This window comes from Ictidomys tridecemlineatus, chromosome 14 (genome assembly GCF_052094955.1).
Source record: "Ictidomys tridecemlineatus isolate mIctTri1 chromosome 14, mIctTri1.hap1, whole genome shotgun sequence".
Classification (NCBI taxonomy): Eukaryota; Metazoa; Chordata; class Mammalia; order Rodentia; family Sciuridae; genus Ictidomys; species Ictidomys tridecemlineatus.
The window spans coordinates 62,234,002-62,250,074 of NC_135490.1; the positions used below are offsets into that span (position 1 = coordinate 62,234,002).

A 16,073-nucleotide genomic window follows, 5' to 3' on the forward strand; every position below is an offset into this window, starting at 1 on the left:
CACCTCTCAAGGTAAAATCTCTAATTCAAGTTCACGCCATACAGAAATCCAGAGGCCACAAGTATAGCAAGCATCGGATTGTCCCCAGAGACAGGCTTTCAAAACCCAAAACATAAACAGGAAAACAAAAAAATTCCCACATACAGCATCCCCAAGGGAAGACATACTCAGGAGGCCCAGACCACAAAATATGAGGAAGTCCAAAAGCAGCCAGGCAATTTACAAACCCACCACCACCTCTCCCAGAAAAAAAAAAAAAAATAAAGAAATCACATGTCACATGTGTGGAGGTAGAGATAACAACACTCTGAATGGGACTTTGAGATCAGTGCAATTGGCAACAGAAAATCATTCAGTGATTTTGAAAAAAGGCAGAACATACTGAAATGGGTGTTTTAGGATGATTTGAGTGGCAAATGACACATATAAAAACAGGAGAAGGCTGAGAGTAGGGGCAGCAAGACCAGCCCAGAGGCTTCACACTCTCCATATGGGTGGTGTCCCCCAGCTTCTGAACCCTCATAAAATTTAACTGGCACATCTCCTATGCCCTTATGATCTCAACACTTTATTCCTTGTTTTATAGTTACTTTCACACATCTAAACCATATAAAGGAACTTGTAGAACTCAAGGTCCCTTGTAGGGGTTTTGTGTGCACGCCCACATGCATGCACATATGTGGATATACATATATATGCATATACTCACACATATATATTTTTTTTAACTTATATTATGTAAGCTTTCTGTATCCTCCATGGCACCTAACACAGTACAATGGGCACATGGAAGGTGTTCCATAAATCTCTAACAAATTAAGTAATCAACCAATGAATAAGAACCATGTCAAGATGCTGATTGATTGGAACCTTGCCCTGTAAAGCTCTACTTCCCCTGGAAACAAAACCTAGTTGATGGTACATCATTAGTTCATCTCCCCAGGACCTGAGAAGCTCCCTAAACTGGTTCTCTTCTTACTCTATGTGCACATCATCTGTCAGTGCTTTTAAAAGTCAACCAAATTCAGTGACAGCTTCAAGCCCTATAGCACTAATGGAAATCCTCTGCTACATATGGATTTCCCTGGTGCATACTGCTGTATTACCTGTCTTCCTCTGCACATTGATTGTCAGTCTATGGGTGTTTGACTATATGTAACAGTAAGCCTTGCCCTAATCTGACCACCATACTTCTAATTAGGGAGAATCTTTTCCCCCTCCCTCTTTGAGGATAAGGCCCTAAACTAAGGCATTAGCCTTGGAAGACAGAAATACCTTAATAACTTGCATAGAAACAAAAATGTGCCATACTGAATAGCAGAACAGCAAAAATTCAGGCCCTCTTGAGAGACCCAAAGCCATATTTATCTCCAGAGTTCTCCTACATGATGATGTTAACAATTGCAATATTGGTGGCAATGAAACAAAAGTGTCTTTTATTGAATATCTAATATTACCAGGCTTCATCCAAGGCAGCTTTAGTACAATTTGGCATATAATCTTTTCAAGAATCCAGTAAGTAAGGTTCTAGCATGACCATTTTGCAGATGAGAAAACTGAAGATGAAAGATATTAAATAAGTTATCCACTGTAAACCTTTTAAATATCAAGGTCACAACTCAGACCCAGGTCAATTTGAATACTTTCTACCTCCCCATACCATTTCCATTGCGGATACCCATGCTCCAACAAAACAGCCAGTAGCACTCAGCCACTTTGAATAATTGTCTCAAGGATTTCAGATGATGTACATGAGTTTTGGAGCTGGAATTTTTTCCCAAGAGATCATAAGCACACACAGGCACCCGCTTCCTGTGTTTTGATTCCAATCTCATCTGTGGCTTCAAGGGAAAGACTAAATAAATCCAGTCTTATCATGTTGCTTCCATCTCACTCTACAAGGAATGAGCCAATCCTGCCCAGCTCCTGATTTTTGTGTCCTGAATGTAGAGTCAGCTACTTGCCCACATAGTCAAAGCAACTGCAAATAAATGGCACTGAAATATTAATGGGCTTCCTTGGGAATACAGAGTTAGATCATAATAGAGAAATAGTATTCATAGCACATTCTAGAACCAGTTGAAATGGTTCATCACCAGTGAGGTCAAACACATTGTACTAGCTTGCTTTGTGAGCTCAAAATAACTACAGAATTAATTATTTGAAATGCTTTCAAGAAGCTTAAGATGAATGGCTTTTTTAAAAAATGATTCTAACAAACAGAATGACCTAAACAAGACAATGAGAGATATATTGTGGTCTGTTCCCACTTTGGAATATTATAAAGTAGTAAAAATAGATAGATTATGACTACTTGTAACAATGTGAGCGAAGCTTGGAAACATAATGTTGGGTGAAAAAGCAAATCCCAGAAATCTACCAACTATATGTAGCTAATTCTAAAACATGCTCAAAAATTCGTGGAAACCCAACCCTTCCAAAGGTGGAGACTAATTTCCCTCTTCTTGAATAAGAGCCAGATTTAGTGATTCATTTCCAATGACTTTTGACAAAAAAATTTGGTATGTCAATTCAAGAATAAGTGGGAAAAAAAAAGAACAGAGCCACTTTTGCCTTATCCTTGTGACCTTTATTTTGGAAAGCCAATCACCATCTTAAGGACATTCAAGAGCCTATGGAGAGGCCCATGTGGAGAGGAACTTAACTTTCCTGCCCATATCCAGCAAGAACTTGCCAGCCATGTGCATGAGCCACCTTTGAAGAAGATCTTCAGTCCCCAGTCAATCCCTCAGATGACCTACTGATATCCCGACTTCAACCTCACAAAAGATCCCAAGCCAAAACCATACAGTTAAACCATTTGCAGATTCACGACTCACCAAAACTTGAGACATCATAAATATTTATTGTCTTAAGACATCAAGTTTGGTAATTTGTTGTACAGTTATACAAAAGTAATACAACAATATGATACCATTTTTTATAAATCTCAAAAGCAAAAAGTTGTTTATACAAACTTATACAGATGTACACTCTCAAGGGAAAGAGAGGGTCCTCTCAGAAAGGAGAGGGACACACATCCCTCATATTTTACAGTTCTATTGAGAGTTCCAGGGAAGTTTCCAGAGTCCTGCCCAAGTCCACCTTCTGACTTTCGACTGACAGAATAGGAACTACATGAACTGCCTCCAAGAGAGAATGGTATAAAACTAGTTTTTTTGTTTTTGTTTTTGTTCTTGTTGTTGTTGTTGTTGTTGTTGCTTTTATGGTAGTAGAGGTCAAATCCAGAGCCTGGTACACCCCCAGACAATAAAACTGCTTTTTAAGTAAAGGAATATCAGGCAAACTGTTAATATTGACACAGAGACATACTGATACCAAATACAAGGCTTAGATTAAATGCATAAAACAACTGTGTAAAAGTATCTGAAAGAAACCACATTTGGCAGGAATAGTGGGACCAAGAGCACATAGGAAAGGGAAGTGAGATGAGATAAGCCATACCTTTGGCTCTGGTTTTTCCTTTAAATCATGGTCATGACATGATGTGGGGCAATGGAGTCTGAAGGCAAGGCAGCAGAGGAATCTGTAGAGGTCTCATTAGATCGGGGAGTCAGAGATTGAAGTTCAAGTCCAAGTTCAAGTTCAAGGGATCTATTAAATACTCTGGAATTTCAGTTGAGATCCCAAAAGGGCTAAACCTATAAGAAGTGACTTATGCATTACAATTAGGAGGAATATATACCCTAGGAATCTGGCAATAGGGAGAATTTGGAATAGACCAACCATGACAAAGCCCTTAGACCAATCCTCAATGGCATCAGGAGGATTTATCCATACTCTATCACCCTCCCATAAGAAAATTAAATAATTTTTTGTAGGGCTGGAGATTCAAAAAAATCCTCTACACTAGACTATGCCCCTAGTCTCTAAATAATCTTTAAAGGAACATATATATAACATTACCCAGAGACTGTAATTTTTCATATATGATTTCTGGGTTTTACTTGAAAAATACCAAGCATGTCAATAAATAGGATCAAATGGCTAAACACTAAGAGAGGAAAAAAGAAAAACAGTGGGAAAAAGATAGGAAAAACAGTAATATACACATTAAAGTTTCAAACATGGACTTCAAGGAGATTATTATTATTAAGTTCAAGAACATAAAAGAAAGGATAGGTAATTTTACCATAGAATAGGAATCCGTTTTAAAATTGATAATCCAATGGAAATCCTAGAACTAAAACAATAAAATTATTAAAATTAAGAATTAAGGTTGGGCACTGTGGTGCACACCTGTAATTCCAGTGGCACAGGAGGATTTCAAGTTCAAAACCAGCCTCATCAACTTAGTGAGGCTCTGAGCAACTCAGCAAGACCCTGTCTCTAAATGAAATATAAAAAAGGGCTTGGGATGTGATTCAGTGATTAACTGCCTCTAGGTTGGATCCCCAGTACAGAATAAAAAATAAATAAAAAGAATCAAATAGATGGATCCAAAAGCAGATTAGACATGTCAAAAAGAGACAAAAAAAAAAGTTAAAAATGGAGTTGGGCCCAGTGGAATGCACCTGTAGTTCCAGCTACTCAGGAGACTAAGGCAGGAGGATCACTTGAGTCCAAGAGTTTAGGGCCAACCTGAGTAACATAGTAAGATCCCATCTCAAAAAAAAAAAAAAAAGAAGAAGAAGAAGAAGAAAAATGAAAGGGGGGGCAAGCATAGGAGACATAGGGACATGGTTAAAAACACCTAACATACTTGTAATTGGGTTCCAGCTGGAAAAGAAAGAGAAAATTACATAGAAGCAATTTTTAAGGAAATGCAAGCTGAGAATTTTCTAAATATGATGAAAGACATAAAGCCACGGAGCAAAGAATTTCTACAAATCCCATGCAAGATAAATATAAAAAAAAAGACCACACCTGGATATTTCACAGGAAAAATTGGTAAAAATAAAAAACCATGAGAAAAGTCTTAAAAGCAGACAAAAGAGGGAGGGAAGGGGGGAAACCACATTGTTTTTAAAAGAGCAATAATAAAACTGAGAGCAGAGCAATAGGAAAAATGGAAGCCAGAAGATAGTCAAAGGCAATTGTTAAAAAATGCTGAAAGAAAATAATTGTCAACTTAAAATTCTACACAAACACAACCTTCAAAAACAAAGGTACAGCAAAGACATTTTCAGGCAAAAAAAAAAAATGAATTTGTCACCAACATATATGCATTAAAAGAAACACTAGAAGAATTTTTTTCAGGCAAAAGATGATCCCATATGAAAACACAGTAATGCAAGAAGAAATAAACAGCACCAAAAATGTAAAATGTACAGATAAATCTAAGATAATACATACTGCATGTTAGCTAGGTGTGGTAATCCCTTGCGCCTGTAATCCCAGCGACTAGGCAGGCTGAGGCAGGAAGATCACAAGTTCAAGACCAGCCTCAGCAATTTAACAAGGCCCTAAGCAACTTAGCAAGACCCTGTCTCAAAAAAATAAAAAGAAAAAAAGGGGGGGTAGGGATATGGCTCAGTGGTAAAGCCCTCCCTGGGTTCAATCCTCAGTATAATAATAATAATAATAATGTTAATGTCTATGAGAATCAAAATATAAACAGAATAAATTTATGTTAACACATCACAAATAAACAGGAGGAGGGTGAACAGGGTTAAAGCATTGTACAGTTCTTGTATTATTCGGTGTGATATTAGTACTAATTTAAAGCAGGTTATAATAATCTCTAGAGTAATCATTATGCTTATTTTGGCAGCAAATATGCCAAAATTGGAACAATACAGAAAAGATCATCATGGCCCTGAGCAAGCATGACATGCAGATTCTAAAGAATAATAAAAAATGTACAAAGAGCAAGCAAGAAGAATAGGAAAATGGAGTAATGCATGATGAATCCAAAAGAAGGAAGACAGGAGAGCAAAATTAACAAAATCATATGGAACTTATAGAAAGGAAATTGTAAGATTGTAGATTTAAATCATAATATCTGTAATTACTTTAAAAATACATGAACCAGCTGGGCATGGTGGCACAATCCTGTAATCCCAGCAATTTAGGAGGCTGAGGGAGGAGGATCACAAATTTGAGGTCAGGTTCAGCAAATTAGTGAGACCCTGTCTCACTATTAAAAATAAAAAAGGGCTGGGTATGTAGCTCAGTGGTAAAGCACCCTGGGTTCAATTCCCAGTATTTTATAAAAAAAAAAAATGTGAATCAGCCAAGCACCATAGTGCAGGCAAGGGGATTGCAAGTTCAAGGCCATCCTGGGCAATTTAGCAAGACCCTGTCTCAAAATAAAATAAAGGATGGGAATGTAGCCTAACATGCACAAGGCTTTGGGTTTAATACCTGGTACTGAAAAAAATAAAGATTGTGAAGCTAGACTAAAAATAAATAGCAACATACCTTAAACATAAGGATATAGAAAGAAAGCTGTGTGACAGTTTTAAAACATAGCCATACTATAGCTTGAATACTCTCTCATTAAGAGGTTGGGTTTCTCTACTCCACAGTTTGGGCAGGCTTGTGGTTCCTTCAACCAATAGGATGTGACAGAAATAACTCTGTAGATTTTGACGCCAGGTCATAAAAGGCTGTGCAGTGTTTGGTGAAACAGTCAATCTTAAAGTCACTGTATAAAAAGTCTAACTACCAGAATCTGCCATGCTATAAGGAAGCCCAAGCTACAGGGAAAGGCCAAGTGTTGGCAAAGATATAGAGCAACTGTAACTCTCATACATCTCTGGTAGATATGTAAATTGGCCCAACTGCTCCAGAAAACTGCTGTGTATCTATTAACATGTACATACATATAACATAACAGTTATTACACTCAATAGAAATGAGTACATTATGCATAGATAGAAAAGTTCATAGTAGGTTCATTTATAATGGCTAGAAAAAGGACACAAACACAAACATCCATTAACAACAGAATGAATGAATAAATCATGAAGCTTATTCATAAAATGGAAAACCTGCCCAAGTATGATAAAGAATGTACTGATACATGATAAAGAACGATACTACTGATGATATATAATAACATGGATTAATCTTGCAAAGAGAATGCAAACTAAGTCAAGAATACATACTTACCAATTCCAGAGCTAATCTATGTTGACATAAATCAGAACAGCAATTATGCTGGGAAAAGGGGAAGGACCGATTGGGAAGAAGTGTGAGGGTGTTTCTGGAGTATCCAAAATACCCCATGCCTTAATCCAGGTATAGTTACATATATGTGTACTTTGTAATTAATCAAACTGCACATTTAAGATTTGTGCATTTGTTATTATATATGAATACTTCAATTTTTTTAAAAAAAGTTTTCTTTACAAGCAAAAGAATAACAAACACAAAATTCAGGTTAGTGGAAAAGAGACCAGGAAATGGGAGAGAAAAGGAACATACAAAGGCTTTAAATTTACATAGAAAATGCTTACCTCTGTCATATGTATCAAATATTACATTAAATGCTAATGAAAACATTATTTTAGTAAAAACAAAAATATTCAAATATTTACAACCCATGTACTGAACTCAGGATGAATTTTTAAAGTAAAGTTAATATAAACAACTCTCACCTATATATTTAAACACAGGAAGACAATTGCATGCATTTACTAAGTACCCTCCTTAGCATCACACTGATTGTTCCTTCATGAGACCACTTTTGTATGAGGTAGAGCAATAATCTTGACAGGCATTATTGAGTACATACTATCTGTTGGGCACTGTTGTGAATGCTTTACATGCATTTAATTGTCATATAACCCTATGAGGCCAGGACTGTTATCACCCCAATTTAACAGATGGGGAAACACACACAGGGAGTTCAAGTGATTTGCCCGTGGCCTCACAGCAGGCAAGCAGCAGAGCCAACATTCGAAGCCTGGTTTTGAATTGCAGTCTGGTTTCAGAGCCTACTCACTCTGCCTCCTGTAAGGAGTGCACTTTCCATTACCAGTTCTCAACTATACCCCACACCTCTGACAGTTCCAGAGTGCTACGGACACCTGCCTCATAGAGAGGGGTATAATGATGCAACCATAATTATGACAATGAATAACGTTGGCATTACTGCCAATAATAAAAGACATTAAGCTCACAGGATATTATATTTAAGAGAATATTAAAAAGTTGTCACGATTGAACAGTCACCATGTTATTTAATTCCAGACCTTTAGAAGAAGGAATCTAGATAAATTATCCTCTCTCTCCCATCTTTTCCAGGTACATGGCACCTACCACTCTATACAATACATTAGGGTCATTTAAGACCTGTGACTTTTCTCTCCTCTAGAATAGGATTTGTTTCTGATTCTTCTTTGCCTCCTTGTGTGTACATTACTTAGACAACGTACATGTTGTGTAAATATCTGTATAATGAGTGCCTACATGACAAATAAACAAAAATAAGAGAAATATCCAACATCTTTATAAAAGCTCCCACATATCCCTTGACCTCACTCATCGTATTCACTGCTGTATCCCAACAACTCAGAAAAGGGCCTGCAAGTTGTAAGTGCTCACTAGATACCAAATTTTGGTTGAATGAACCAAAGCAGGAGTGACAGACAATTCTTGCCCATTGTGAAGTATCTAGATACTTCACCTCTGTGAAGGGTCTTGCTGACCCTGAGATGGGTCAATATGTCTCTCAACTCAGACAGATACAGAAAATGCGGCTGCACTGCTGGGGCTTGACGACAGGATGAAGGAGTTTACAATGGAGTGAAAGGCAGCTGGCTTGAGAGAGACCCCTGAGAGAGAGTCTGTGCACGTGGTTGTGGTGGTGATGGCCTGTGGTATGGTTTAGATCTTAAATGTTCCCCAAAGGCCCAGATGCTAAAGCTTAGTCCCCAGCCTATGGTGCTGTTGGGAGGTGGTGGAACCTTTAGGGAGGTAGGGTCTGCAGTAAGGAAGTTAGGTCCCAGGGGGCATGCTCTGGAAGGAACCCCAGCCCATCTCTCTGCTTCCCACCCTCCACGATGCCAGCAGCTTTGTTCCACCACACTCTCCCCACCATGGTGCTCTACCTCACCACAGGCCCAAAAACCATGGAGCCAAGCAATATGGACTAAAGCATCTGAAACCGTGAGTCAGAATAAATCTTTCCTCCTTAGAAATTATCTAAGACATTTTATCAGAGCAATGGAAAGCTGACTAACAGCCTGTCTGAAGGATGTGCAGCGAGCAGCTCTTACCATGCATGGGAGAGGATGGGGATGAGTGTAAATGTCTCCAGGATCTTTGAGAATGTTCTCTTTTTGGCTAATAAGAGCTCACTAGTCTGTGAAGCTGAACAAGCTCCCTGGTGGGGTGAGCAGAAGAGGTTCCCTTCCTCAGTTTCTCATGTGCCACTCCCAGCTCTTGTTTGCTTTTGAGACTTATTCCTCTCGCCACGGGGAAGGCATGTGATGGCCATTTTAAAATATGGAATATCCCAAGTCAGAGTAAGCTGTGTCTTGAGGCACCTCTGGAACAGCCTTTAGGAAAAGACTGGGTTTTTTCCTTTCCCTTCTTAAGCATGCCTTGACCTCTTCCCTCAGCCTCCTCTTCCAAACCTCACCTCCAACCCCAGCCCCTCCTTCAGGCCTAAGCTTCAAACTATCTCCCCTCCTTTTCTCCCTACTCCCACGTTTCTTCCCAGTCCACAGTGGGGCAAGCCAAAAGCTTGATCTCAGGGGAAGAAAGAACCTACACACCAACCCCCAGAGCCTAGGAGAACTGCCCTGGGACACAGTGTTTCTTAGGGACTTGCTCAGCAGACAGAACCTGACACTCTGGTCTGGTGTGTCTATTCATCTCCTCTGAGGGCAGAAAATCCAGTTCTGGCTATCACCGCTTTGGATGCCTGGTGTAGGCACCGCTTAGCAAACCCCTGAGTCTGCCTCCTCCCTGCCACCATTGCCTTGGCTGTGTGGCACTTGGGGGACTTCCAGGAGGTGGGAGGAGAACTGAGGTAGCATCAGCCTGACCTTGATCACTCAGTGACTCTGAGACTCAGAACCTCGCGTCTCATCATTTCATCCAGAGACCTCCTCGTCCTCTAGAACCATTCATCCACTCATAATAATCCCAGTGAGTTTTTTATGGCACCTGCCTCAACACTTCTGTTCTCTTCCAAGTATTTCTATTCTGATCTCTCTCTCTCTCTCTCTCTCTCTCTCTCTCTCTCTCTCTCTCTCTCTCCTCCCTCCCTCCCTCCCTCCCTCCTCTCTCTCTCTCCTCCCTCCCTCCCTCCCTCTCTCCCTCCTCTCTCTCTCTCTCTCTCCCTCCCTCCTCTCTCTCTCTCTCTCTCTCTCTCTCTCTCTCTCTCTCTCTCTCTCTCTCTCCTCTCTCTCTCCCTCTCTCTCTCCACTTCTTTTCTCTCTGTCCTCATCTCCTGTCTATCTCAATGCCTCTCTTCCCGTGACCCTCCCGGTCTCCCAGCGGCTCCTGGGTCTCCGTCTCTCGGCCTCCTCCTCCTGCCTCCCTCCGGGGCACTCTGGGAAATGCCTGAGTGCGCCCGTAAGTTGCACCACGGCTTTCATCCCGATCCAGGTGGCTCCAATCCAGTACAGGATTTACGCTGCCCTGACCCTGAGCCGTCAAGAAGGAACAGCCAGATTAATGGGGTGGGCGGGCTGGGGTAATAATCGTTTGTTTGATGTGACAAGCCTGATAGGCGTTGATTTACTTACAGACTGATGGGCTTTTAATTGAGCACCTCCATCCCAGTCACTTCAAAGGCAGGGGAAGTTGACGAGGGGCCCCTTTCACGGAGGGTTCCCGGTGACTGACAGGCCCCCTCTGCAAACGCTCGCGCTCGGCCGAGGATTGGCCCGGGCAGCCCTTCCCCGGCCCTCTGGCAAAGTAACACGTTTTCTCTGTAACTCAGAAATGGCCTTTTGTCTGCTGCCAAGGAAGGCAGGCCCTGCTTGCAAGGCCCAGCGTCTCGCAGAAGGGCCAGCGATGAAGAGGAGTGGGCGATGCCGCAACTGGTCCGGGGAAAGGACTAGAAGAGATGGGGCAGATCCAAGGGCCTCCATGTGCAAATGGCTGCTTTGTTCTTCCCTCCTTGGCTGGTCCAACTCTCTTCCACTTCTTTCTACTTTTCCCCATTTCTTGCTCTTTTCAACCCCCTTCTTTTTGCTGTACCCTTCCCAAGGCTCAGGCCTCTTCTCCTCCTCTTCCCCTTCCTCCCACTTCCCTCCTCCCTGTCCTGGGAAGAAAGGCCAGACAAGGTGGAGTCAATTTCTGATGTCCCTGTTAACAGGAGTCCCCTCATCCTGGACATCTGCTTTTCCACTCTCAGGCTGCTGGCTGTGAGGCCTACAGACCAGTATACCCTTGGACTTGAAGTCCAGGACCTCCAAAGTGGAACCTCCCCTCCTGTAGGCAATACTGCAGTGGTCCCCTGATCTTCTATTTCATTTTTCTTTCCGTGGTGTCAATTACCTGTGGTCAAAGGTATAAAAACATTAAATGGTAAATTCTAAAAATAATTCACAAATTTTAAATCAGGTTTACAGTATATTGTTATAATTGTTCTATTTTATTATAGTTTTTGTTGTTCATCTTTTACCATGCCTAGTTTATAAATGAAACTTTTTGTAGATAGGTCGTATAGGAAAAAAACAGTACATATAGGAATCCACTGGGCATCTTGGAACTTGTCCCCTTTCATAAAGGAGCATCACTATACAATGAAGAGGGTCACACTGTCTTGCTTAAAGCCAGGGACTCAGGTCTGGTGGACTTGCTATACTATTCTCATTTGGTCAAAAAAAAATGCTTTAATAAATTAGGGTTTATTCTGTTTAAAATTTTAGAGATAGTTTTACTGGGGAAGTTCCATCAGAATGAATTTGCTTTGCTTCGTTTGCCTTGTGAAGCCCTGATTTATTGACTGCTAAACTTTCCTTATTCATCGCAAAAGATATGTGCTAACATCTCCTGCAATGTCAGCTTAAATTGAGTCCGGGACCTCACCCTTACAGCAGAGTCCCTGCAGTCTAGAGGTGGAATCCTCCAGAGCAGTCCTCAAACTTCCTCACTGGGTCAGAGGGGGAGGCCAGTGAGCCCCCCAGGAGGAGCGGTGAATTCTAAGTAAAGCTCCTTGAGTCACTGCCTAAGACTGTGGAGCAGTCCCTTCCCAGCGTTCTTCTCTGTTCCCCTGTTGGAACTTTTCCAAGCACACAAAGCCAACACGAGGCTAGAAAGATGATAACAAGTCCCATTTGCATAGCATTATTTCATTTGGGAAGTGCTTTCACATCTATTATCTTAATTGATCTAAGTAGGTAAGTTCCATGTTATGATGCCTATTAGCTAAATGATCAAAATTGAGACTCCAAAGGATAATGTGCTCATAAGAAGCAAAATCGAGTCTCAAACCCAAGTATTGTCCCTCTAAGTTCAAGTTGGCTCCTTCTTTTAATACCCTTTGTGGGCTCCAAAGACTATTATTTCATTCTTTTGGGGTGGGGGGCAGTACTGGGGATTGAACTCAGGGGCACTCCACCACTGAGCTACATCCCTAGCCCTTTTTCATATTTACTTAGAGTTTATTACAGAGTCTCATTGAGTTGCCTATTAGTGCCTCACTTTTGCTGAGTCTGGCTTTGAACTCACAATCCTCCTGTCTCAGCCTCCATAGCTGCTGGGACTACAGGCATGCACCACCACACGGCTTATTATCTCATTGTGTGTGTGTGTGTGTGTGTGTGTGTGTGTGTGTGTGTGCGCGTGCGCGCGCGCACGCATGCTGGGGATTGAACCCAGGCTTATGCATGCTCAGCACATGCTCTGCCACTGACCTATACACCCTATCTGTCTTGTTCCTTTTGGAGCTACATTTTCTTTTGTTAATTTCCCTTCCTCTTCTTTCCCTTTGCAGGTTTTTCCCTCCTGTCTTGAGTGTCCAGAACAGAGCCTCCAACCCTAATATGTGGAGGCAAACCTCTCCTTTAGTCTCTGCCTCAAAGGTCACTTCCAAACGATACCCAGGAGTACCAGCCTGATGCTTTCCTCTACCACCCATAAGACTATAGGAGAAACACCTATGCTCCGATTCTCTCTGCTATTGAGAACATGTCCACTAAGGGCATTCACTGGCTGCCACTTGAAGATCCACTTGCCAGACTCACCTCAGAGCCAAGAAAACATGTATCTCTCCTGACCTGCTAGAAGGGCATTTACTACTACAGAGCTAAGCCCCAGAGCTAAAGCTTGGGAGAAATTAATCACCTCTCCCTTTTCTGCCCCTGTGACTTGAATATATCTCCACTGATGCACTTAATGCCCTGAGATGTTACAACTTGTTTACATGTTGGTCCCCTCACAGGAAAGTCGGAGCCTTTGGAGCAAGTACTTATCTTTTCATCTAATGTCCCCAGTGCCCAGCAGTAAAAATTTTTGCTGAAAGGTTGGTTGCTGAAATATTTTTTGAAGGACAGTATGGTGTCATTGTGTGGCCAAAGAGCATATGATCACAGTCTTAGCTCCACTGCCTGTCAGCTACAACCTTTGGACAAGTCATTTAAGTTTTCTATGCCTCAATATCAGCTGTAAAATGGAACAAAATATATTACCTACATTATAAAGTTATTATGAGGCTCAAATGGGTTAATAACATATTTCATCTAATTCATATTGCACCATTATTTTAGGTTCAACAAAGAGAGAAAAAATGGTGCTAAATAATCAGTGACACAATGCTTTTTTTAAATCCATGTCAGAGATGTTAAAAATGTGAAAAAATGCATCTTAGAATTGATTAAAGATGTCTATGTAAAATACTTAGAACTGTAGCTGGCACACAGTGCCTGCCATGAAAGCGAGAGTGAGTGTCGCTACTGTTGGACCGAGTTCTCACAAGAACCCTGTGATGAGCAAGTTAATCCTTGTTTTACAGATGAGGAAACAGAAATTCAGAGGGATGAAGTGGCTTGACCAAGCTCACACAGCCAGCCAGTCCGCAGCAGGCATTTAAATCTGCCTTTGAGGTACAATAATCTATAGTTATTACAATAGCTGGCAGCCGCCCACCAAGCTACCCTGGAGTTCTGAGCTGGGTTTTGTTCTCAATTGCATTAGCTTTCTTTAATCTAAGTTTTTTCCCCTCTGGTATAATTACTCTCCTTCTTCCTCCCCCCTCCTCCTTTGTACTTGGCTCTGATCTTTTTACTTTTCTGTTAATGGCTTCAGGTTTTACTGTATCTGCGTTTTGAATTGCAAGCAACCTCAACTCTTTTATGGAGGTAGGAGGGATATAAATAAATATAAAGATTAAAATTGGCTTTTAAAAATGACATGCAGCACAGGGGAAAAAATGAAAGACTGCACCCACATCTTGCATGGCAATATGTAGGTTCCACAAGGACACCCCTGAGGAACTGCCCAGCAAGTGACCACAGTGACATCCTAATCTCTGAATCCTCCAACCACCCCTGAGAGCCCCGTTATGAGATGTTGTAATAAAATGCAGGACGTCTACTTGCCCCTCAAGTCTGCCCCTATAGACTCTCTTTTCCCAAGGCCCAGAGAGACAGTACAGAACAGAGGGAAATTGGGGGTGAGGGGTAGACTGTTAACTCTTCTAGGACCTTCTCTGGCTCATCTTGGTGCCCCCCCACCCCTAGAAGGAAACATATACTTGAAGAAGTGTATGTTTCTTGCTCCCAATTGCAGTGAATCTGAGGCCAAGGAGGGAATCTCATAGCTGCAAATGGAAAAGGTCTATTGCTGCTTTTTAACATCAAAAAGGAAGTCCCCAAAATACATCATATTTGGGATTTTTACAACCTTTGTGGCCACCCAGGACCCATTTCCCCCAGCTGAAGAACTTCCTCTTGTGCCAAGCTGGTCATGATTACATTAAAAGATAATGAATAAACTCAACATCGTATTTGTACTGGTTTCTTTCTTCCCAAGCAAGCTAGAGGGGTATATTCGTGAACTTGCTTGGGTTTGTCAGAATGGGATCCGGGATGATCCAACACTTCCCTCAGCCCTCCCACATGTGCTGAGACCTGTTGAAGGGTAGAGATGAAGGTAGGTGGGGGAAGGGATGTAAAAAGGACAGTTGCACCAGGGAGCTTTGCCATGACAAGGGAAAGCATGCCATCCAGCCATCCATTGCTCAGCACCCAGGGATGGAGCCCTACTGCTCCTCCAGGAGTGAATGAAGTGTACTCTAGGCTCAGATCCACCAGACAAAGCAAGTCACATCCGCAAAGGAAGGAAAGGTGAAAAGGCTCTTCATTCACAAACATGTAGTTCATTTCTGAGGCTCCACAGGAAAGCGGCCACGCACCAAATCCCTTCTGACGCTGTCTGTATCCGAGCCTCTTCTGAGATAATCCTCTTAATGGAATATTTAAGGAATCAGATGTAAATCACAAACCTTTTATCTCACCTGGTTCATATACCATAGGACTTATTGTGTAAGCATCTACCTACATGTAGATGGTTAAAGGTGCTTTTCTGAGTGGGTGTTCCTATGTTTTTCAATATCTAACTCTTTTTGTTTTCGGGGAGAAAGGGGTGCAAAAATATCAATTTTAGAGATTGGAGAAAATAGATATACCTAGAGACATTTCAAAATTAAAACACATCCTTCTGAAACCCTTTTTTTGTCATTTGCAACCAATAAAAATGCCTATTGTTATTACGTGCTCATAAATAACTTGATTTTGGCATCTGCTTTCATACCAAACAAAAAATGAATAAATTACATTTGATTTACAACCTTTTTCATTTTTATTAGCACTACTCTGAAGAGTTTATGTAAGGGACGTGCCAGAGCAGTTATGCCAAATGTTTTAAGGCGTTGGTATTGATATTATATAAATTAAGGTGTTTTAATTTGCATTCTTTAATTAACTAAACACTGGCAGAAAAATAAAACACAAGGGCAGCCCTGACTTATTGCCTCTATTAAATTGCTGACATCTCCAAAAAGATGCGTTAAGTAATCCAATTCATGTGGGGGAGAGGGAGGGGGAATATTAACATGCTTCTATTTGGCACAACATATTGGGGTTTAAGACACCAATATCCTGCTTAGCTTGCAGAGTGGTAAGGGGTAGTTGTGTTCTAAGAAA

The 16,073-nt window shown here is 41.2% G+C and overlaps 1 long non-coding RNA gene and 1 other non-coding gene across 4 annotated transcripts; both read left to right on the forward strand.

The window, feature by feature from the left end:
• Positions 1 to 5,718: 5,718 nt before the first annotated feature.
• On the forward strand, positions 5,719 to 5,824 carry LOC120884372 (U6 spliceosomal RNA). The gene has a single exon (XR_005726791.1). It is a non-coding gene; the product is annotated as a U6 spliceosomal RNA (small nuclear RNA).
• A 4,026-nt stretch (positions 5,825 to 9,850) lies between these two features.
• On the forward strand, positions 9,851 to 14,868 carry LOC144370449 (uncharacterized). 3 transcript variants are annotated; one of them, XR_013430422.1, is made up of 3 exons: positions 9,851 to 10,065; positions 13,313 to 13,393; positions 13,883 to 14,868. It is a non-coding gene; the product is annotated as an uncharacterized LOC144370449 (long non-coding RNA). The 3 variants fall into 3 exon arrangements; XR_013430424.1 differs by lacking the exon at positions 13,313 to 13,393 and having other exon boundaries at positions 13,883 to 13,973; positions 14,659 to 14,868; XR_013430423.1 differs by lacking the exon at positions 13,313 to 13,393.
• Positions 14,869 to 16,073: the final 1,205 nt, after the last annotated feature.